At 43.8% G+C, this 24,076-nt stretch overlaps 1 protein-coding gene and 2 non-coding genes across 4 annotated transcripts in view; 2 read left to right on the top strand and 1 right to left on the bottom strand.

Annotated features, from left to right (window-relative positions):
• Positions 1 to 24,076, bottom strand: part of LOC139163587 (peroxidasin homolog) — a 128,936-nt gene that overhangs the window by 92,711 nt on the left and 12,149 nt on the right. The window lies entirely within an intron of this gene.
• On the top strand, positions 8,058 to 8,172 carry LOC139166067 (U5 spliceosomal RNA). Its single transcript, XR_011558875.1, has one exon. It is a non-coding gene; the product is annotated as a U5 spliceosomal RNA (small nuclear RNA).
• LOC139166066 (U5 spliceosomal RNA) lies at positions 16,915 to 17,029 on the top strand. The gene has a single exon (XR_011558874.1). It is a non-coding gene; the product is annotated as a U5 spliceosomal RNA (small nuclear RNA).

The raw sequence follows: 24,076 nt of genomic DNA, 5'->3' as shown, positions 1-24,076 counted from the left end.
TTATTATTATTATTATTATTATTATTATTATTATTATTATTATTATTTTTGTATGCCGCCCCTCTCCGAAGACTTGACCTCCCCTTCACATGACCCCCTCTTCACATCCTTATTTCTTCTTCCCCCCCTCCTAATTTCACCTCCTTTCCTTCTGATTTTCCTTCCTTCCTTCCGAAATTATCCTGTCTTCTCAGTCAAAGCAACCCCACTACAAGAAAGTACCCACTTCCTGTCTCTTTCCTTGAAAGCTGATATTATTTCCACTCAAAAGTAAGATTTTTAAAAAATAAAGATTTAGGACAATATAAAGAAATTAAATGGGTCTGGAGGCACTTGGGCATGGTGTCCAGGAGGAAAGTATTTTGAAATTCCCTGATATTTCCCTGACGTTTCCCTGTAACTTGCGATCTAGTTAAGGTGTAGTCATAGATGACGTCATACCAAACAGCTAAGCCATGGAGAAATATCAGTAGCTGAGGAAGCAAGTTGTTGCCACAGTTATGCTCATTTTTGCTTGACTCTGCCAGGCAGTGTGGTCCATTTTTAAAAACATGATTTCCCCCTGACTTTTAAAGACTTTAATACAGTTTGGCCCCCCGCCCCGATTTATTCCGTTTTTTTTCACGGATTCCCAGATAATTCCCAAACCGCCAATTTCCCTGATAATTCCCTGATTTCTCTGTTTTACAGGTTTGCTGGACACCTGCCTTGGATTCTTTTGGAAATGAAAATGTAGCCTGTGCAAACACACAAACATCTCTCCTCCTGTTGTGGTTAGCTCTGGCCCAGCTCCTGCCCCAAGGACTGTGGATGTGGGGAAGACATCCAGATGCTGCAGGCCTGTTTTGCTCCCGGTGGAATCTGCTGATGAAGGCTCCTCTGACCAAGAAGACATGAGTGACAGGGAGGAGGAGAGTGGGGCAGACAGCTCAGAAGGAGATCAATTATCTAGCTCCTCCTTGGATTCAGAACAAGGGTTAATGATACAGCCACACATGCAGAGAGCGAAGCATAGGAAACAACAACTGAGAGATTATTATCAAAGAAAATGAGGCCACCTGTGGTTGGGTGGGGCTGCGGTAATTAGTGAGGCTACTATAAAGAGCAGCCTGTGGGTTTGGCCATTGTGGAGGATTATCTGATCGTTGTGTTTCGTGACTGCTTTACTGACTTGGACCTTTTGTGTGCTGATTTTTCCCCGCTTTGAAACTAAACCAGAGCAAAGTGTGTTTCACTTTGTGAAAGAAGGACTGTGAATTGCCTCACAGCTGCAAGCTAAGTATCACAGAACTGATAAGGGACTTGTACCAATTACCAGTTTGTTTGGAGATGAGTGCTCTTTGCTGTACCAAAAGAGGGCTTAGTTTAAGGGAATTTTCATTATAAAGAACATTGTTTTGAATTTTCAAACGTGTGTGTGTCTGAACTTAGTACCTGTGAATTTTCGGGAGGAGTGTACCAGAGAGCCCGACAGAACACCTCCCTCCCCTGGAAGGGAGCAGGGGGAAGAGCTTGGGTGAGAATCCTGGCTTGCTTTCCTTTTGGCACAGTGCAGGGGAAGACCCCATCAAACCCCCCGCCCCAACAAATGGGGAAAATAAAGGCCCAGCGGTCCAGAATCCCAAAAGGAGTGCAGGGCTGTTCGTTGGAGCATCATTGAAGAAGAAATCAGTTGAAAATTGAGCGCGGGGGGTGGGGGTGGGTGCTCTTCAGAGATGGATGTGCCTGATTTTTTCCCTAGCCTGATTTTAAAGCAGGGGTCTCAAACTCGCGGCCTGTGGGCCAACTGCGGCCCATGGGACAATAATTTGCAGCCCCCACCTCAATATCAAAGTTTAATGTTAGTGTGGCTTGAGTTTGATACGAATGGCACTTTTCAGTGTTGTATGCGGAGGGGAATGAACCTACCAATCACAGTGGGTTATATTGCTCTCGGAGGCGGGACATCAGCTGGGCTTATTGCGAACTTGTCAGTGCTGCCTATGACAACATGAGAGCATTCTCTACAACAGTGTTTCCCAACCTTGGCAATTTGAAGATATTTGGACTTCAACTCCCAGAATTCCCCAGCCAGCAAATGGTGGCTGGGGAATTCTGGGAGTTGAAGTCCAAATATCTTCAAGTTGCCAAGGTTGGGAAACACTGCTCTACAAAACATGTTATGGAAAGCCCAGATTTCTCAGACAAACTTTCACCATTTCCCAGCATGCAAGGAACTCATGGATGCAGACACACCATTCAGTGGTGAGGAGGATGTGGATGTCATTTTGAAGCTACAGGAGGAATTTGATCACAGATTTGCAGACTTCAAGAAGCACAGAGCCACATTTCAAATTTTTGTCAACCCCTTCTCCTTTGATGTGCAAGATACCCCTCCTGTGCTTCAAATGGAGCTCATTGACCTGCAGTGCAATTCTGAACTCAAAGCCAAGTTCATATCTGTTGTGGTTCAGTCTGGGACCCCTCCGGGAATGGCTGACCTTCTGTCGGTTTCCAGCTCAGAGGGAGAGGCTGAGGAACAGGAGGTGCAGACGGACGAGGAAGAGGAATCCCAGGCTGAAGAAGAAGGACAGCCAGAGTCCCACCAGGGGGAGCTCTCCCCAGCAAGCAGCCTGGATTCCTTAGGGGAAAATGCTCAAGACATCATAGATATGCGACAAAGGAGAGCTAATCAGAGACGGACTCAATTGGCTAAGTATTTCCAGCATTAGAGGTCACAGCTGGGTTTGGGTGTGGTGCTCTTGGGAAAGGATAAAAGGCGGACCCACCCTTCCTGGCTTGTGGAGTTTTATCTTGGAGATTCATGAGACCTGTCTGTGAACTTTGGTGGCTTACAATCCTGGTTTGTGCCTTGGACTATTGAAACCTTGGGGGGGGGGTGCCAGCAAGAAGCTTGTGGTATTGACTGGACATCAGGACCCTGCTGTAACGTATTATAGCCTGTCTGTTGTGAAGACAGGTTTTCCTTTGTGCTTATTTTTTCCAGCTATAAAATACTTTTGGCTTTTACCAGAGTGTCTGGCTGTTTTTTCAGTTGGTGTTGAGGTCTGGGAAAACCCAGACAGAACAATATCTGGACTTCAACTCCCAGAATTCCCCAGCCAGCAAACGCTGGCTGGGGAATTCTGAGAGTTGAAGTCCAGGTATCTTCAAGTTGCCATGGTTGGGAAACACAGGTCTATTGCATTTAGACAATTTTTAATTTATTTGTCAAGTTTATGTAAGATATATTAAAATAAATCCAATGAAAAATATATTAAATACATCGACAATATTAAATAAAGTTTACTGATGAGTAATTAATCGCACAAAAAACTTCCAATTAACATACAAGGGCATAGATATTAAAATAAATGAAAAATATATTAAAACACATAAAAAATATTGAAATATATTTAAAGTTTACTAATGAGCAAATAATCACACACAAACAGACTTTCAAACGACATACAAAAAAGAAATAAGGAGCAATTGACAATTGAGTCTACGAATAGGAGCAGCAAACAAATCTAATAAATAAACAAATAAACCATTATATTTTTTCAAAACAGCAAAAGCTAGGCCTACAAAAAGACCTCCAAAAATTCCCTGGATTGTACTAGTGTACAACCTTAGACTGTTTATGACTATGTATTACTGAGTATGACAAAGACAATACCGGCTGCTTCCACCGACACGGAGCCCTATGGCAGCGATGGACACTGAGGTTAGAGCGTCTCTTGTGACTGTGGCCAAACACGTCTCCGTGGGTGAACAAAGGCTTTTTCGATTATCCCCACCAGTTCTAGTTCCCACTGGTTCTACAACCAGTCCTAGCAAAACGGTGCTCCCTTCACGGGAAATTCGCCGGTCTCTTCTCTTCGCAAAGCATCACGGTTGCAGCAAAATGCAAATGAGGATACTCATCTCCCCGCCTCCCTGCTCAATTTCGATCCCGTTTGAAAGAGCAAAAAAATACACCCGCTTCTAAAAAAAAAAAAGACGTTGGTGACGCCAGTTTATCGCTAGTATATAGCAGCCAACGGGGAACGAACCGAGCAGGGAGAAGGGGGGGGGGAGAGATGAGTAGCCTCATTTGCATTGGCTTCGACCATGATGCCAAACTGCATTAATAGATTTTATTTATATTATTAATATAGGATTATATATATATATATATATGTATATATATAATATAGTTAATGTAATTATTACATTTGTTACTATTAGTAATGTAATTAAGAGTACAATCAGGATCAAGTGAGCTTTTGATAATAATAATAATAATAATAATAATAATAATAATGATGATGATGATGATGTAATCTGGAGAGCGGCTGACAACAAAAACAATAATGTGACAAATCCAATACATTAAAAGACATATAAAATTTTTTTTTTTAAAACCATGCAACACAATCATATCATACATAAACCAGGGGTATCTTAATTTCCCCATGCCTGATGACATAGGTGGGTCTTCAATATCTTACGAAAGGGTGGGGGCAGTTTTGATCTCTGGGGGGGAGCTGATTCCAGAGGGCCGGGGCCACCACAGAGAAGGCTCTTCCCTTGGGGCCCACCAGACATTTAGTCGACGGGACCTGGAGAAGGCCAACTCTGTGGGACCTTACTGGTCACTGGGATTCATGCGGCAGAAGAGGGTTCCGGAGGTATTCTGGTCCAATGCCATGTAGGGCTTTATAGGTTATTACCAACACTTTGAATTGTGACCGGAAACTAATCGGCAGCCAGTGCAGGCCTTGGAGTGTTGACGAGATGTGGGCAAATCTAGGAAGCCCCATGATAGCTCTCGCAGACTCATTCTTCACGATCTGAAGTTTCCGAACACTCTTCAAAGGTAGCCCCATGTAGAGAGTGTTGCAGTAGTCAAACCTTGAGGTGATGAGGGCATGAGTGACTGTGAGCAATGACTCCCTGTCCAAATAGGGTCGCAACTGGTGCACCAGGCGAACCTGGGCAAACGCCCCCCTCGCCACAGCTGAAATATGATGTTCTAATGTTAGCTGTGGATCGAGGAGGACGCCCAAGTTGCAGACCCTCTCTGAAGGGGTCAATAATTCCCTCCCCCAGGGTAATGGATGGACAGATGGGATTGTCCTTGGGAGGCAAAACCCACAGCCACTCCGTCTTGTCAGGGTTGAGTTTGAGCCATCCAGACCCCAACAGCCTCCAAGCACAGACACATCACTTCCACTGCTTCGCTGACTGAACATGGGGTGGAGATGTACAACTGGGTATCATCTCCATACTGATGATACCTCACCCCATGCCATTGGATGATCTCACCCAGCGGTTTCATGTAGATATTGAATAGCAGGGGGGAGAGGACTGACCCCTGCGGTACCCACAAGGGAGAAACCTAGGGGTCGACCTCTGACCCCCCACTAACACCGACTGCGACTGACCGGAGAGGTAGGAGCAGAACCACTGAAGGACAGTGCCTCCCCCTCCCAGCCCCTCCAGCCAGCGCAGAAGGATACCATGATTGATGGTATCGAAAGCCGTTGAGAGGTCAAGAAGTACCAGGACAGAGGACAAGCCCCTCTCCCGGGCCTGCCAGAGATCATCCATCAGTGCAACCAAAGCGGATTCCGTGCTGTAGCTGGGCCTGAATCCTGACTGTTGAGGGCCTAGATAATCAGCTTCTTCCAAGGACCGCTGGAGCTGGAGCACCACCACCTTCTCGATACCATTCCATAAAGCCGAGGTCTTCAAACTTGGCAACTTTGAGACTTGCGGACTTCAGCTGGCTGGATAATTTGTAGGAGTTCAACTCTACAAGTCTTAATACAGTGGTACCTTTACTTAAGAACTTAATTTGTTCCGTGACCAGGTTCTTAAGTAGAAACGTTCTTAAGCAGAAGCCATTTTTCCCCATAGGAATCAATGTAAAAGCAAATAATGTGTGCAAACCCATTAGGAAAGAAATAAAAGTTCAGAATTCGGGTGGGAGGAGGAGGAAGAAGAAGAGGAGGAGGAGGACAGTCGCTGCTGAAGGAAGAAGGTGGGGTGAGGGGAATCAAAAAAATCCAAAACTTTAAGGCTTAGAAAAAGAGAGGGACTCTGAGATAGCGAGGAGGAGCACGCGCCTCCAATACACTACGTCAGAGAGAGAAACCCAGGCGGGTGACAGGGGAGAACTTCCCACTCATTTGACCGAAAGGCGGCTGCTACTGCTACCTGCTTCCTCTTCCTTCCCATGCTGAAGGGCTCCCCTCTCCTTTTGCTTGCTTTTTTGTAGCCAGCACCTTTCCTTCACTGAGGTGACTCCTCGGTTTGGCTGAAGCCGAGTTGATCAGGCTGGGGCGAAGTGCCCCCTTTTGACTTTCTGTGCCCAGGTGCTCCAGGAGACAACCTCGCACCGGATGTATGGGAGGCAGTGCAAGGGAGTCACCACAGCGAAGTGATTTATTCCCTCTGCAAGCACCCAGAGAAAGGAAAATGCTCCGTTCGTTCTGGGCTGCCAAAGCCTCCTTAAGCACTACCGAAAGGCTCCTCTGGCAGCCCAGAAAAGCCTGAGATGGCCGGGATTAAAGGGGGAATGGAAGGAAACTGGCTGGGTCTTTGTGCCGCTCTCAAGTTTCCTGGGAAGTTTTTCCGGGCTTGGGTTCTTAAGTAGAAAATGGTTCTTAAGAAGAGGCAAAAAAATCTTGAACACCCGGTTCTTATCTAGAAAAGTTCTTACGTAGAGGCGTTCTTAGGTAGAGGTACCACTGTATTGCCAAGTTTGGGGACCTCCTGCTATCACAGACCTCAGAGGAGAATCAGAACTGCAGAAAAAAACAATTGCTGCCAACCTGCCTTCCATTGAGGACCCGTATACAGTACTGCACGAATGAAAAAAAAGGCTGTGAAAATATTTACTGACCCCTCGCATCCTGGACATAAACTGTTTCAACTGCTGCCCTCAAAATAAATAAATAAATAAATAAATAAATTTTTATTTATTTATTTATTAGATTTGTATGCTGCCCCTTTCCGTAGACTAGGGGCGGCTCACAGCATTAATAAACAATATATAACAAATCTAATAATTTAAAAGAAACACTAAAAGCCCCATTATTAAAAGCAAACATACACACAAACATACCATACATAACTGTATAGCCCCGGGGGAGATGTTTCAATTCCCCCATGCCTGACGGCAAAGGTGGGTTTTAAGGAGTTTACAAAAGGCGAGGAGGGTGGGGGCAGTTCTAATCTCTGGGGGAAGCTGGTTCCAGAGGGTCGGTGCCGCCACAGAGAAGGCTCTTCCCCTGTGTCCCGCCAAATGGCATTGTTTAAATGTCACTACAGAGCACTGCACACCAAGACAACTAGACGCAAGAACAGTTTTTTCCCGAACGCCATCACTCTGCTAAACAAATAATTCCCTCAACACCGTCAAACTGTTTACTAAGTCTGCACTACTATTACTACTTATTTCTCATCAATGTCCTCATTTTACCCACCTCGGAAGGATGGGAGGCTGATTAGATAGTTTTAACCTTAAAATTGGATTTAGGATATTTCTATTGTTTTTGTTTCTATATGTTGTAAGCTGCCCGAGTCTTCGGAGCAGCATAAATCCAATAAATAAATAATAAATGGATAAACCTGTGATTTTTCCATGAAACCGGCAGAGTTCAGTGGTGGGAAATGAACATTTAGGGACGAAAAAAAAATACAGTTGGTGTCCATGGGCACCAACATCTTTTTTAAAAAAAAATCTTCTGAGCATGCACTTCAAGCCTGACTCCGATTTGGTCGCCCAGGTGTATCGCTAGCATAGCAGCCACTGGAGAACGAACCGAGCAGGGAGGCGGGGTGATGAACATCCTCATTTGCATTGGCTTCGACCGTGATGCTTTGCGAGGAGAAAAGGCTGCGATTCTTCCGTGATGGATGCAGCGTTTCGCTTGGTGCGAAAGTCCCGGTTCTGGAACCAGAGGGAGTGTTTGAAAAAGCCTCTTTTGTTCACCCACGGACACGTGTTTGGTCGCAGTACTCGCTGGACGCCATAACCTCAGTGTCCATCGCCGCCGTAGGGCAGGGTATCGGTGGCAGCAACAGGCATACTCTGGTTTCTCTTCAGATCGTATAAATCTTTCGCCTTTTACTAAAGATTTCCGTGGAGAGGAACATTTATGAGTTACGATTAATTTTTTGAGGCCTCGCTTCGGTGGGGCTACCCTTACTTGGTTCAAAAAATAGAGAAAAATATTGCGAATGGGTTGTCTTTTATCGTTTACTATGCTGAGCTCGGAATTCGGTCGTTTTAAGACTTCTGGATTTCAAATCCCAGATTCCCTTCTAGCTTTGCTGGCTGGGAATTCCGGAAATTGAATTCCAAAACTCTTTAAGAGTTGCCATCTTTACCTTAATACTGTATATCTGGATGGCTGAGAAAGGAACTTCCTCATTCCCTTTTTAGGGATCGCCACGTGGTGCCTGTTGACCAAATGTTTGAGGGTTGCTGCTGCAGGTGACCTACCAGGTAATCTATGGCAGGTGTGTCAAATTTAATTTTGTTGAGGGCTGTGGTTGACCTGGAAGAGTGGGCGTGGCTGACTGGATGGGCATGTCCATCTTGACAGCACTCCCAAAACTGCTGGCATGTATCCACTTTGTATTGGGTCGACCCAGCTGAAACGACAGGGGCCGGCGCTTTACATTTTGTAGGATGGCTCCACATCTATCATCTATCTATCTATCTATCTATCTATCTATCTATCTATCTATCTATCTATCTATCTATCTATCTATCTATCTATCATCTATCTATCTATCTATCTTTCTTTCTTTCTTTCTTTCATTTATTTATTGGATTTGTATGACACCCCTCTCCATGGACTCGGGGCGGCTAACAACAGTGGTAAAAACAGCATGTGACAATCCAGTACTAATACTACATCGCTGGCCAGATGTGGCTCACGGGCCTTGCATTTGCTTGTTTAATTTATTTATTTTGTTACTCCGGATGGACTCAGTGCAGTGTACATAAATAAATAAATAAAAAACCCAATATGTTACAATTAAAATCCCAGTATGTCAAATCATCTCAGTACAACTCATCCTATTCTGGTCGGAGCAGAATACTATGGCTCAATGGCCCCAGGTCTGCCAACAAAGCCATGTTTTTAAGGCCTTCCGGAAGGCTAGGAGGGTTGGGTCGATGCGGATCTTTGTAGATAGTTGGTTCCAATAGAACCAGAGCTGCCACAGAGAAGGCCCTGCCCCACTGTCCCAACAGTCAACACAGTTTAGTCAACAGGATCCAAAGAACGCCAACCCAGTGGGCTCTAATCGGCTGCTGGGAAGTATGAGGCAGAAGACCGTCCCGTAAATAATTTGGTCCTAACCATGTAGGGCTTTTTTTGGGGTGGTGGTAGTGGTGGTATAATTTTTTTAATTTTTTCCTCCAACATAAAATAAAACATAATACAAAAGAAACATAGCACCCGTGCCTAAAGATATTAATATATAATATTCCCTTTTTCCATCAAACAACTATTTTCCTCACATATCATCCTCTCTTCCATTTCTAAACCTTTTAAATTTAACTCAATTCCGAACTTTCATTTCTAGGAACACAAGCTAAAATTAAATATCTATTCTCTTGTATAGATAATGTGCCCGTATCTGTTAAAATGTGTTAAAATTCGCTTACTTCAGCCTTTTATTTAATTTTATTCTAAACACAAATTCATTGCCTGGAATGATCACTTCTCTCTAGTTTAAGTAAACTATTAATAGTTTAATAGTTAATAGTTAATACTTTACTTAATAGTTTAAGTAAACTATTCACATCTGTGTTACATCATTTAACTAGTGCTGCCGTCCTTCCTTTTTTCCTCATCTATGTATTTTCCTCTTTAAATTCTAATTGTCATATATTCCTTCAAAATAGCTTTACATTTTAATTGTTTTTAATTTTCATCCATTCATAAAATCTTCCCCAGACTTTGTAATAATCACCCTCTTCTTTATCCTTAAGTCTCAAAGCAAGCCTACTCATTTCTGCACATTCTAAAATTTTCTTTTAAATTTCCCTTTTCATTGGTATCTTGTTCAACAGTTTTGAGCATATGCAATTCTAGCTGCAGTCACAATATGTACAATCCAACCATGTAGGTCTTTATAGGTGACAACCAACACCTTAAATTGCATCCGGAAATCAATTGGAAGCCAGTGCAGCTTGCCAAGTGATGGAGTTATGTGGATGTAACTCGGCACACCCACAACAGCTCGCACAGCTGGATTAGTTATAGCCTACGAATGTTCTTTAAGGGTAGCTCCATGTAGAGGACATTGAAGTAGTTGAGCTGCAAGGTGACAAGGACATGAGTGTGAGAAGAGACTCCCTAACCAAATAGGGCCGCAACTGGTGCACTAGGCAAACCTGTGCACAAGTCCCCCTAGCCACAGATGAAAGATGTTGCTCTAGTTTCAGCTGTGGGTCTAGGACAGTGATAGTGAACCTATGGCATGGGTGCCACAGATGGCACGCGGAGCCATATCTGCTGGCACCCAAGCCATTGCCCCAGCTCAGCTCCAACGTGCATGTGTGTGCTGCCCAGCTGATTTTTGGTTCACACAAAGGCTCTGGTGGAGCATTTTTGGTTTCCAGAGAGCCTATGGGGGGGATGGGGGAGGGCATTTTTACCTCCCCCCAGTTCCAGGGAAGCCTTTGGAGCCTGGAGATGATGAAACACAAGCCTACTGGGCCCACCAGACGTTGGGAAACAGGCCGTTCCGGCCTCTATGATGGACTCTGGGCAGTGGGGGGTTCTGTCTGGGTCACTCCGGAAGCTATGACCAACCCAAAAAGATAAGCCAGACACACCGGTTGAATCCAAACACAGTTTTACAATGGTAAAGAGAAAAGAAGCCAACAGAAAATGTCCTTACAAGTCAGGAAAACACTGGAACTCCAAATAGATACATGAAGGCAATTGTTCATACAAAAACACAGGATCCTTGATGACAAACGAGGCTGTTGCTAACAGGCACAAACCTCCCATGGATCTTCAAGACTGCTGGGCCACGAGCCAGGAACAGAAACACTGAGACAATGCAGATAACAGCAACTCCACTCTGATAACACTCCACACTGCCAAAAGAGTTTGCCTGCCTTATAAACCCTTCCCTGCTAATGAGGACCACACCCAACCCTCTGGTGTTCCTCATTCAACACTGATAATATCTCTTCAGTTGCTGCCTCCTTTGATCTATGCGTCTCTGTCGCATACTAATGAGAGCTTGTGCGTCGTCATCCAATGACTCCAAAGACTCCAAAGAATCCAAGCTACTTGCTTGCGAGAGCCCTTCTCCAGGGCTCCCAGGCCTTTCTTCCTCGTCACATTCCTGATTGTAATCTCCCCTGTCTGGCTGCCAAGAACTCTCCTCTTCGCTCTCAGCCTCCCCCAGGCATGGAGCCAGCAGAGACGCAGCTGGTCTTTGCTCTGACTCAGGCTGAACCACAACATGGGGGAAGCTGTTTTCACCCTCCCCAGGTATTGAATTATGTGTGTGGGCACTCACGTGTGAGCGATAGCGCCGCCACACGAGCATGTTTTTTCAGCACCCAAGGGAAAAAAGGTTTTTTTTTTTAAAAAAAAATATTTTATTGGTTTTTGCACATACATAACACAATACAAACAACATACAATGGTGCTTTGTGCATGTGTTCCCATCACCCGACTAAACATACATTCCCCACCACCAATTGGGGGTGGGGGGTGGTTTCAAATATTTACAAGTATATAATCTGTTATTTCCTCAGCTCTGATTTGCATTTATTTACAATTCAAAGAGTGATTGGAGTTTATTTTTCACCTTTTCGTCGCAAATTCTACTTAACATATAATCTTTCACCTTGTCCCATCGTTCCATCAGTTTCTCCAATTTAGGGAAAAAAGGTTCACCATCACTGGTCTAGGGGGCACCCAAGTTGCGGACCCTTTCTTAGAGGGTGAAACTCCCCTCCTGGAGTTATGGATGGACAGTCCATGGGAGGCAAAACCCATAACCTTCGGAGAGGGGCGGCATGCAAATCTGTTGGTTATGACCTATAAAGCCCTTCATGGCACTGGACCAGATTATCTCAGGGACCGCCTTCTGCTGCACGAATCCCAGCGACCAGTTTGGGCCCACAGAGTGGGTCTTCTCCGGGTCCTGTCAACCAAACAATGTCGTTTAGCGGGACCCAGGGGAAGAGCCTTCTCTGTGGCGGCCCGGGCCCTCTGGAACCAACTCCCCCCAGAGATTAGAATTGCCCCCACACTCCTTGCCTTTCGTAAGCTGCTTAAAACCCACCTCTGCCGTCAGGCTTGGGGGAATTGAGATACTCTTTCCCCCTAGGCCTTTACAATTTTATGCATGGTATGTCTGTATGTATGTTTGGTTTTTATAATAATGGGTTTTTAACTGTTTTTAGTATTGGATTATTGTTATATACTGTTTTATTACTGTTGTTAGCCGCCCCGAGTCTCCGGAGAGGGGCGGCATACAAATCAAATCAAATCAAATCAAATCAAATCAAATCAAATCAAATCAAATCAAATCAAATCAAATCAAATCAAATCAAATCAAATCAAATCAAATCAAATCAAATCATATCAAATCAAATCAAATCAAATCAAATCAAATAATTAATTAATTAATTAATTAATTAATTAATTAATTAATTGAGTTGAATAACCACTTAGTCTTGACAGAGTTGAGTCGGTTGACTCCCATCCAGACCCTCACAGCCTCTAGACACTGCCATATTACGGCCACTGCTTCAATGAATTGACATGGGGTGGAAATGTACAGCTGATTGTCGTCAGTGTACTACTGGAAACTCACCCTGTGCTGTGAATGATCTCACCCAGCAGTCTCATGTTGATATTAAACAGTGTGTGTGGGGGGGAATGACCGACCCCTGAGGCACCCCACAAAGGAGGAACCTAGGATTTGACCTCTGTTCCCTTACCAACACCAACTGCGACCGACCCGAGACGTAAGAGGAGAACCACCATAATACGGTGCCTCTCACTCCCAACACCACCAGTGTTCTGTCGGGCTCTCTGGTAGAATCCTCCCAAAAATTCACAGGTACAAATTTCAGACACACCCATGTTTGAAAATTCAAAACAATGTTCTTTATACTGAAAATTCACTTAACCTAAGCCCTCTTTTGATATAGCAAAGAGCACTCGTCTCCAAACAAACTGGTAATTTATACAAGTCCCTTATCAGTCCTGTGATACTTAGCTTGCAGCTGTGAGGCAATTCACAGTCCTTCTTCTTTCACAAAGTGAAACACCCTTTGCTCTGCTTTAGTTTCAAAGCAGGGAAAAATCAGCACACAACAAGTCAGTCAGTAAAGCAGTCATGAAGCACAATGATCAGATAATCCTCCACAATGGCCAAACCCACAGGCTGCTATTTATAGCAGCCTCACTAATGACCACAGCCCCACCCAACCACAGGTGGCCTCATTTTCTTCGATAATAATCTCTCAGTTGTTGCTGCCTATGCACCGCTCTCCGCATGCATGGCTGTATCATTAACTCTTGTTCTGAATCCAAGGAGGAGCTAGATAATTGATCTCCTTCTGAGCTGTCTGCCACACTCTCCTCCTCCCTGTCACTCATGTCTGCTTGGTCAGAGGAGCCTTCATCAGCAGATTCCACCGAGGACAAAACAGGCCTGCAGCATGTGGATGTTTCCCCCACATCCACAGTCCTTGGGGCAGGAGCTGGGCCAGAGCTAACCACAACAACCAGTGGATGCAGAAGGATACTAAAGCCGAGTTTCAGGCACTGTGCATGGCGTCACTATTTTGGTTTTGGAGGGGTGTGTGTGAGGTTTTAGGTTGTTTGAGGTTTTTAATAGTGCGCATATGTGCACCACATAGCGCAGGGGGGAATGTACCAGCAGCAAGGTAGGTTGGAACCCACCCTTGCCTTAGGGGCTTTGGAGAATAGCTTGGCTTCCCCTTCTTTGTGGCAGCCCGAGATATTGGAAGACTGCTATGCTATCACCCTCGTCCTTCTTTTCATCAATCCAAAAAACGTTCATGTTTTTCTCTCCAGTCCCCTAATCCAGTGTTTCCCAACCTTTTTTGAGCTGCGGCACATTATTCACATTTACAAAATCCTGTGGAACATTGAGCGGGGGGAGGGGGGGCTAAAAAAAGTTTGCACAAAAAAAATCTCTCTTCCTCTCTTTCGCTCTATTCCTCTCTCTCTCCCTCTTTCTCTCTCTTCCTTCCTTCCTCTTTCTTTCCCTCTCTCTCTCCATCCCTCTTTGTTTCTCCCTTCATTCCTATCTTTTTTGCTCTCTTTCTCTTTCCCTCCTTCCCTCCATCTATGTCTTTCTCTCACCCTCCTTCCCCCCTCTTTCTCTCTATCTCTTGCTTTCTCTCTCTCTCTCTCTTGCTATCTTTCTCTCTCTTTCTCTCTCCCCCTCTTCACACTCTCAGCAAAACGTTGCAAGACCAGAAGCTGAGCTCCCTTCTTCGCGGCACACCTGACCATGTCTCGCGGCACACTAGTGTGCCGCGGCACACTGGTTGGGAAACACTGCCCTAATCATCCTGGTTGCTCTTTAGAGTCTCAACATCTTTTTACAAACCAGCTGCAGTATTCTTGGTGTGGGCTTACTAAGGCTTTATAACAGGGGTCCCCAAACCTTGCAATTTTAAGACTTGTGGACTTGAACACCCTGAATTCTCCAGCCAGCTGAACCCCACAACTCTTAAAATTGCCAAATTTGAAGATTTTGGCTTTATACAGTTCTTTATACAGTTCTACAGAGGAATCATTGAGTCTGTCATCTGCACTGTCTTGTTCTGTTCTGCAACCCAACAGGACCGACCCAGACTTCAGAGGAGAATCAGAACTGCAGAAAAAAAATTGCTGCCAACCTGCCTTCCATTGAGGACCTGGATACTGCACGAGTCAAAAAGAGGGCGGTGAAAATATTATTTACTGATCCCTCGCATCCTGGACATAAACTGTTTCAACTCCTACCCTCAAAACGTCGCTACAGAGCACTGCACACCGACAACTAGACACAAGAAGAGTTTTCCCCCGAATGCCATCACTCTGCTAAACAAATAATCCCTCAACACTGTCAAATTATTTACTAAGTCTGCACTACTATTACTTTTTTCCTCATCATTCCTATCACCCATTTCCTGCCACTTACGACTGTAACTTGTTGCTTGTATCCTTAAATTTTTTAATTAATATTGTTTCCTGATTGCTTATTTGACCCCTATGACAATCAGGAAGTAGTGTACATCATGATTTTTGACAAATGTAGCTTTTCCTTTTATGTACACTGAGAGCATATGCACCAAAGACAAATCTCTTGTGTGTGCAATCACACTTGGCCAATAAAGAATTCTATTCTATTCTATTCTATTCTATTCGTGGCATTCTGCCTCATGTATCCCAGCAGCTGGTTAGATCCCACAAAGTCGGCCTTCCTAGGGGAAGAGCCTTCTCTGTGACGGCCCCAGCCCTTTAGAATGAACTCCTACCCCAGATATGTACTGCCCTCTCCCTCCTGGCCTTTTGCAGAGCCTTGAAGACTCATCTTTGCGGGCCAGCGTGGGGGGGCGGGGCGTGTTGAGAGCTAACTCCCGCCGATGTTATGAATGGCTAGACCCAGTTGGATGAATGTGGATGATTGTGTTTAGTACAAACGGGTTTTAGAATTTCTTTAGTTTTTAATATTAGATTTCTATATACTTTGTACTGTATTTGTTATGTTGTACATCGTCCTGAGTTGGTTGAAAAAGGCGGCATAGAAGTGTAATTAAATAAATAAAATAGTCACTTGATCCGATTGCACAATAACATTGTAATAATTACATTAACTAGAATCATATACGAATATAAAAAAAATCTATCAATGCATTGTTGCCAGCCACCTCCAATTCGCATCCAATCAAGACATCAAAATGAAAATAACCAATAACTAGCAGTTGCAATCTTTAGGAAGAAAAGGAAACAAGGGATGAAGAATAAGCAAGCTGACAAGCTCACCTATTCTTACAACGAGACGGAAATACAGCCCTACCAAAGGGCTTCCAAAAATTTCCTAAATGCTAGCTCCACTCCACGAGAAGGGACGTTACAGAACACAGCCATAGACACCGAGCCGTAGTGCGGCGACGGACACTGAGGTTATAGCGTCCCAATCGACCGCGGCCAAACACGTGTCCGTGGGTGAACAAAAAAGCTTTTTCGAACATCGCCGCCGGTTCCAGAATCGGGACTGTCCCACGAACCGAAACGGGAGCCTCTCGGGTGTGGAGGTGGTCCTTTGTCTTCGTAAAGCATCACGGTTGAAGAAAATGCAAATGAGGGTACCCATTTTCCCCGCCTCCCCGCCAAGTTTGAATTAGATTCAATGCTCTGTTGGCGGGTAGATAGTCTTCCTGCCTAAAAGCGGGTTTAAACTGAAGTCAGCTAAACGAGGCTTTTTCTCTGTACAACTTGCCTTGGATAACGATGCGGAGGAAAAATTACACCTGCTTCTTTTTTTAAAAAAAATGACGTCACGTAGCTGACGTCACTTTTGCATCCTGAGTGTAACTTCAGGCGTGACTCCGATGTCGTCGCCCAGGTGTATTGCCAGCATACGTAGCAGCCACTGGAGAACGCACCGAGCAGGGAGGCGGGGTGATGAGCATCGTCATTTGCATTGGCTTCGACCGTGATGCTTTGCGAGGAGAAAAGGCTGTGACTCCGCCGTGATGGATGCAGCGTTTCGCTTCGTGTGAAAGTCCCGGTTCTGGGACCGGCGGGACTGTTCGAAAAAGCCTTTTTGTTCACCCACGGACACGTATTTGGTCACGGTACTCACTAGACGCCATAACCTTAGTGTCTATGGCCGCCGTAGGGCAGGGTAACGATGGCAGCAACAGGCATACTCTGGTTTCTCTTCAGATCGTATAAATCTTTCGCCTTTTACTAAAGATTTCCGTGGAGAGGAACATTTATGAGTTACGATTAATTTTTTGAGGCCTCGCTTCGGTGGGGCTACCCTTACCTGGTTCTAAAAATAGAAAAAAAAATTATAGATTTCACTTGAGCGTTGTGCCTTTGTATTTGGAAGTGGCGATGTTTGGTACCGGAGTTGTCTTAGAATCGGTCACTTTCAGACTTGTTGACTTAAACTCCCAGAATTCCTTTCTAGCTTTGCTAGCTGGAGAATTTGGGTATTTCAACTGCAAATCTCTTTAGTTGCCAACTTTTCCTTGAAATATGGCTGAGAAAGGAACTACCCCTTCCTGTTTTGTTGATTGATTGATTGATTATACACTACTCAAAAAAATAAAGGGGACACTTAAACAACAGAATATAACTCCAAGTAAATCAAACTTCATCAAAGTAAATCAAAATGTCGCTACAGAGCACTGCACACCAAGAAAACTAGACAAAAGAACAGTTTCCCCCCGAACGCCATCACTCGGCTAAACAAATAATTCCCTCAGCACTGTCAGACTTTTTACTAACTCTGCACTTCTAATTCTCCTAGTTTTTCTCATTATTCCTATCATCCTTTTCCTCCCACTTAGGACTGTAGGACTGTAACGTGTTGCTTGTATCCTAACGTTTTTATTAAAACTGATTGTTTCTTTATTGCTTATTTGACCCCTATGACAATCATTAAGTGTTGTACCACATGATACTTGAAAAATGTATCATTTTCTTTTGTGTATGCTGAGAGCCTCTGCACCAAGACAAATTCCTTGTGTGTCCAATCACACTTGGCCAATCGACATTGAACATCATTTTGTTAGTTTGGGCCCACAGTGTTAATCTATCTACGTCTTTCTGTATTTTGAGCCTATCCTCTAGGGCAGGGGTGGGCAATTAATTTTGCCGCATGAGAAATTGGGATGGTTTTAGAGGGCTGGAATAATATGATTAACTTAGTTCTACCCAATACTACTGTATTGTTTGAATGTATGTTGAGAGAATTTTTTTTAAAAAAATTACTCCCCCCCCCCAAAAGTCCTTCCTTTCTCCGTCCTTCCATTAATTTCATTCTTCCTCCTTCCTTCTTCCCTCCATTTTTCTTCCCTTCTTTCCTTCCTTCCTTCCTTGTTTCTTCCATTTCTCCCATTTCTCCTTCCTTCCTCCCTCCATTTCTCCTTCCTTCCTTTTCCCCCTGAGAGGTTTGCTTTAAGTTTCTTGGAAAGGACAATGAAACTAATGAAACTAATGAAACCAATGAATAATTAAAAATGAGCATTTATTGGACTTTTGCAAAAGGGCATGGAAAGATAATTTATCTTTCCTTCCTTCCTTCCTCCCTCCATTTCTCCTTCCTTCCTAACTTCCTCCCTCCCTCCATTTCTCCTCCCTCCCTCCATTTCTCCTTCCTCCCTCCCTTCCTCCCTCCCTCCTTCTCTCCCTCCTTCACTCCATCCCTCCATTTCTCCTTCCTTCTTTCTTTCCTTCCTCTCTACTTCCCTTTCCCTCTCTCTCTTTCCCTTTTCTTTCTTTCTCTCTATTATTATTATTATTATTATTATTATTATTATTATTATTATTATTATTATTAATTAGATTTGTATGCCGCCCTCTCCAAAGACCCTGAGCCCTCTCTCACACAAAAACTTCTGCGCCCCATCATGTGCCTCAGTGGGGGCCACGAATGCCCAAAGAAGATTAAGTCAACTTACGGGAAAGGTGGAGAGGCGAGGTGAGAGCTCCAGTGTAGGCAGCACCGTCAGTCGAGCAACAGGTACGGCACGACACAACCGCTGCTTTTTCCCCAGGGCCCCGTTTCTGCGCACAGGTGGCAAAGCTGTCCGATGCGCGGCGTTTGAAAACGCTGTCCAGCATTTGATTTATTCCTGTGCACGCATTGAACCAAAAATTGAAACCAGAAATTTGATTTACTGCAGATCGTGCAGAATGCGGCCGCGAGAGCTATCGTGGGGCTTCCTAGATTCGCCCACGTTTCTACAACACTCCGTGGCCTGCACTGGCTGCCGATCGGTTTCCGGTCACAATTCAAAGTGTTGGTCATGACCTTTAAAGCCCTTCATGGCATTGGACCAGAATACCTCCAGAACCGCCTTCTACCGCACGAATCCCAGCGGCCAAAAAGGTCCCACAGAGTTGGCCTTCTCCGGGTTCTGTCGACCAAACAATGTCGTTTGACGGGCCCCAGGGGAAGAGCCTTCTCTGTGGTGGCACCAGCCCTCTGGAATCAACTCCCCCCGGAGATTAGAACGGCCCCCACCCTCCTTGTCTTTCGCAAGTTACTCAAGACCCACCTATATCGCCAGGCATGGGGGAATTAAGACATCTCCCCCAGGCTTTCTTATATTTTATGTTTGGTATGTATGTGTTGTATGGTTTTTAAATTGTTGGGGTTTTTTGATGTAATTTTATTATTAGATTTGTTCCATTGTTATACTGTTTTTATTGTTGTTGTGAGCCACCCCGAGTCTTCGGAGAGGGGCGGCATACAAATCTAATAAATTGAATTGAATTGAATTGAATTGAACCAACCTCCGCAGGCCGGTCAGAGACAGCCGGCGGGCCGGATGTGGCCAATGGGCCGCCCTTTGCCCAGGTCTGCTCTAGGGTGTTGGCAAATTTGATCAGTTCCCCCTCTATTCCCTCATCTATGTCACTGATGAAAATGTTGAAGAGCACAGGGGCCAGGCTCACAGAAATTTGATTTACTTGGAGTTATAGTGTGTTGTTTAAGTGTTTATTTATTTATTTATTGGATTTGTATGCCGCCCCTCTCCGGAGACTCGGGGCAGCTAACAGCAATAATAAAACAATGTACAATAATAATCTAATAAATACTAAAAATGATTAAAAACTCATTAATATAAAAAACCAAACATACATACAGACATACCATACATGAAATTGTAAAGGCCTAGGGGGAAAAGAGCATCTCAATTCCCCCATGCCTGGCGGCAGAGGTGGGTTTTAAGTAGCTTATGAAAGGCAAGGAGGATGGGGGCAATTCTAATCTCTGGGGGGAGTTGGTTCCAGAGGGCCGGGGCCACCACAGAGAAGGCTCTTCCCCTGGGTCCCGCCAAGCGGCATTGTTTAGTTGACGGGACCCGGAGAAGACCCACTCTGAGGGACCTAACTGGTCGCTGGGATTCGTGCAGCAGAAGGCGGTCCCTGAGATAATCTGGTCCGGTGCCATGAAGGGCTTTATAGGTCATAACCAACACTTTGAATTGTGACCGGAAACTGATCGGCAACCAATGCAGACTGTGGAGTGTTGGTGTAACATGGGCATATTTGGGAAAGCCCATGATTGCTCTCGCAGCTGCATTCTGCACGATCTGAAGTTTCCGAACACTCTTCAAAGGCAGCCCCATGTAGAGAGCATTCCCTTTATTTATTTATTTTTTGAGCAGTATATTTTCATCCCTTTATAATTCCCACCCCTTTTCAGGACTGGCGCAGGATCATTTTTAACAGATCTTCAAGTAACTCATTTTGGCCTCTCTGTTGGGTGTTTTTTTTCTAATCAACTTTTGGGATCTTTTTGCAGGAGCTGAGCCTGTGATCTACTGTTTCTCCTGCCTCTCCCCAATGTCTGTACTCACAGGGCTAAACATCTGGTCGGATGGTCAAAGGCAGCCGAATCTTTTGCTTGAAAAATGGCCTCGAGGACATTTCTTTCTTGCCCCGCCCTGCAAATACTTTTATCTTGATCTGGCTCTGTTTTCATATCCCGACTGCACAGCAGGAAAGAAACGTTTAATTCAATCGTGTTTCCAAGTTCTTGGAAGAAACCCAATGCCAGTTCGCAAACATTTGAGTCTGGAACTAGGAACAGATTAGATCAAAAAGAAAACTGTGGCTAGAGAAATAAAAATGGATTTAAAAGGGGAAAAAAAGCATTGGGCGGGGGCTTGTTTTTGCAGGAATCGTACTCTTTCAAATCCAGACTGCGAAGGAAGGATTGTTTCTTGCTTTGAAGGCTACTTATTAGCTCTTTTTATTATTTATTTATTTAATTAGTTAGTTAGTTAGTTATTTTTGTTTGTTTTGTCACGTACGTATTGGTGGTATACAAAGATATAATATTTATATACGTGATACTAGTAAAAGAGAAACATTAGGACAGGGGATGGAAGGCACTCTGGTGCACTTATACATGCCCCTTACTGACCTCTTAGGAATCGGGAGAGGTCAACAGTGGATAGACTCAGAGTAAAAAAAGTAAAAAACGTCCTACCGGTCAATGACTACTTCAGCTTCAACTGCAACAACACAAGAGCACGCAACAGATTCAAACTTAATACGAACCGCTCCAAACTTGACTGTAAAAACTATGATTTCAACAATCGAGTTATCGAAGTGTGGAACTCATTACCGGACTCAATTGTGTCAACCCCTAACCCCCAACATTTCTCCCTTAGACTCTCCACAATTGACCTCTCCAGGTTCCTAAGAGGCCAGTAAGGGGCGTACATAAGTGCACTGGTGTGCCTTTCGTCCCCTGTCCAATTGTCTTTCTTTTCTCTCACTTATCATATATATTTTCTTTCTTTCATATATCCTCTCCTCTAAGTTCACTTTTACCCTTATATATATTACTACATGTCTATTTTTCTTCCTATGTATTTGTGTATTGGACAAATGAATAAATAAAATAAATACATAAATAAAGTTTTGGGGGTTAGGTGATGATACTACAGAGTCTGGTAGTGAGTTCCAAGCACCAACTACTCGTACACATCCTTATTCCTTCTTTTCCTCCTCCTAATTTCACCTTCCACCCTTTCCTCTGATTGTACTATCCTTTCTCGCATTTTGTTCTGATCTCCGGCTAAGGCCACTGTTAATTATAATAATATTTACATACATGATACTACTAAAAGAAAAACATTAGGACAGGGGATGGAAGGCACACTGGTGCACTTATGCACGCCCCTTACTGAGAGGTCAACAGTGGAGAGTCTAAGGGTGAGGGTTTGGGGGTTAGGTGATGATACTATAGAGTCAGGTAGTGAGTTCCATGCATCAACTACTCAGTTACTAAAGTCGTATTTCCTGCAGTCGAGTTTAGAGCGGTTTACTTTGAGTTTGTATCTGTTGTGTGCTCGAGTGCTGTTGTGGCTGAAGCTGAAGTAGTCTTTGACAGGAAGGACGTTGTATCAGATGATTTTATGGGCTATGCTTAGGTCGTGTTTAAGGCGACATAGTTCTAAGCTTTCTAAACCTAGGATTGCACATCTAGTTGCGTAGGGTATTCTGTTGCGAGTGGAGGACTGGAGGGCTCTTCAAGTAAAGTATCTCTGCACATTTTCTAGAGTGCTTATGTCTGAAATGTGGTGTGGATTCCAGACAGATGAGCTGTATTCAAGCTGTATTTATGCATGGGGGAATTGAGACATCTCCCCCAGGCTTATATAGTTTTATGTATGTATTTATTTATTATTTGGATTTGTATGCTGCCCCTCTCCGAAGACTCGGGGCGGCTCACAACAAGTGAAAAACAATCCAATACATAATCCAATTAATTAAAATATTAAAAGTTTTAAAAAAAACCTATACTAACATACACACACACAAACATACCATGTATAAATTCAGCGGGCCCAGGAGGAGATGTTTAGTTTCCCCATGCCTGACGGCAAAGGTGGGTTTTGAGAAGTTTACGGAAGGCAGGAAGAGTAGGGGCAGTTCTGATCTCCGGGGGGAGTTGGTTCCAGAGAGTCGGTGCCGCCACAGAGAAGGCTCTCCCCCTGGGGCCCGCCAACCAACATTGTTTAGTTGACGGGACCCGGAGGAGGCCCACTCTGTGGGACCTAATCGGTCGCTGGGATTCGTGCGGCAGAAGGCGGTCTCGGAGATATTCTGGTCCGATGCCATGTATGGTATGCTTGTGTTCTATGTTTTTTTTTAAAATAATGGGGTTTTAGATATTTTCTTTTAAATATTAGATTTGTTCATTGTACACTGTTTTATTATTGTTGTGAGCTGCCCCGAGTCTGAGGAGGGGGACAGCATACAAATCTAATAAATAAATAGATAGATAGATAGATGATAGATAGATAGATAGATAGATAGATAGATAAATAAAAAACATACATACATACATACATACATACATACATACATACATAAATTTAATTTATTTATTTATTTGCCAATCAAGTATAGAGTAGTAGTTTATATAAACTACTCACCTACAAAAAGATATTGACAAAATTGAATGGGTCCAAAGACGGGCTACAAGAATGGTGGAAGGTCTTAAGCATAAAACTTACCAGGAAATACTTAATGAACTCAACCTGTATAGTCTGGAGGACAGAAGGAAAAGGGGGGACATGATCGAAACATTTAAATATGTCAAAGAGTTAAATAAGGTTCAGGAGGGAAACTTTTTTAATAGGAAAGTGAACACAAGAACAAGGGGACACAATCTGAAGTTAGATGGGGGGAAGATCAAAAGCAACATGAGAAAATATTATTTCACTGAAAGAGTAGTAGATGCTTGGAACAAACTTCCAGCAGACGTGGTTGGTAAATCCACAGTGACTGAATTTAAACATGCCTGGGATAAATATATATCCATTGTAAGATAAAATACAGGAAATAGTATAAGGGCAGACTAGATGGACCATGAGGTCTTTTTCTGCCGTCACTCTTCTATGTTTCTATGTTTCTATATATATATATAGTCTCCCTTAATTGTCAAATTCAGCAAAAAACCATGTGACACACACACACACACACACATAAATAAATAATACATACATACATACATAAATTTTATTTATTTATTTATTTGCCAATCAAGTATAAGGTAGTAGTTTATATAAACATAACATAGAAAGTAATAATAAAAGAAGACAATAGACAATAGGACAGGGACGGTAGGCACAATGGTGCGCTTATGCACGCCCCTTACAGACCTCTTAGAAATGGGGAGAGGTCAACTGTAAGCAATCTAAGGTTGTCCCTACGCTCTACGGCTAGTCCTCGATTTATGACTACAATTGAGCCCAACGTTTCTGTGGTTAAGCAAGACAATAGAGAAAATTTGGCCCCATTTTATAAGCTTCCTTGCCCCGGTTGTTAAG

Source organism: Erythrolamprus reginae, chromosome 3 (assembly GCF_031021105.1).
Source record: "Erythrolamprus reginae isolate rEryReg1 chromosome 3, rEryReg1.hap1, whole genome shotgun sequence".
NCBI lineage: Eukaryota > Metazoa > Chordata > Lepidosauria > Squamata > Dipsadidae > Erythrolamprus > Erythrolamprus reginae.
Note: the sequence above shows the minus strand (reverse complement) of the source record. Positions and strands in the feature narration are given on the sequence as shown.